Consider the following 1038-nt stretch of genomic DNA (forward strand, 5'->3'; position numbering starts at 1 on the left):
TTGACAGTTTGCTGCAGCGCGAGCCACTCTCGAAGCCGGCTGCGGCGGCAGCGCCCAGCGGCGGGGCGCTGCGATCTGGAGGAGCCACAGGGGTCTTTTAAAAGCCTTTTTGTTTTTAAAATGTTTTATTTGAATTGAAACTGAAAAGTAAATGCAGAAAAGAATAAAGTTGGGCTTTTTGCGCAGGCAAGGAGCCGCGAGGCAGCAGCAGCAGCAGCAGCAGCAGCAGCAGCAGCAGCAGCAGCAGCAGCGCCCAGTGTGGCATTTGAGGCTGACCGCCGGCAGCGGCGGTGTCGCCTGCGCGGATCTCCCGGGCTTTTGTCTGCATTAACCGAAAAAAAGAATTAAATGCATTAAATTAAGGGTTTTTAATTAATTTAAAAGGAAATTAAAAAAGCAAGTCCCGCAAAGAAAGCCGGGGGAGCCCCCTGCGCGTCGATGGTCAGCTCGGGCGCTGCAGCAGCGCCGAAACCGAGACTGCGAGGCTTTCTGCGATCTTTTGGGGTTTTCTTTCTTTCTTTTGTTCTTCTTTAGCGATAAATTCCCAAATAAAAGTCCATTTTGCATCAGAAATCGACCGAACTCGCGGGTTTCTTCCTACACCGCCGTGGGGCTGCTGACTGCTGCTGCTGCTGCTGCTGCTGCTGTGCGGCGCCGCAGCAGCTGCCTGCTGCAGACTGGGCGCATTGCTTCCTTTTTCCCTTTTAATTCCCTCTTTTAGTGTTTAAGTCTTCGCCAACTTCTTGAGGAATGTGCGGAAGTGTTGGATCTCGACTGGACGCCGTGCGAGCCGACGACCCGCAGCCGCCGCGCCGCTGCCGCGAGCAGCACCTGCAGCAGCACAGCCACAACCCCAGCCCTAACCAGCAGCAGCAGCAGCAGCAGCAGCAGCAGCAGCACTTCCCTTTCTCCCTGGCGCTGCTTGCGCCGCTATCCCTGGCCGTAGGCCCTCAGCACCCCAGCGCCCTGGTCCACTGAGTGGTCCACTGGTGTGACCACTGGTCCACTCGCTCCCCACCCCCCCCCACCCCCTCCACC

Source organism: Eimeria necatrix, genomic scaffold, assembly GCF_000499385.1.
Source record: "Eimeria necatrix Houghton genomic scaffold, Enh_scaff748, whole genome shotgun sequence".
In the NCBI taxonomy this organism is placed as follows: domain Eukaryota; phylum Apicomplexa; class Conoidasida; order Eucoccidiorida; family Eimeriidae; genus Eimeria; species Eimeria necatrix.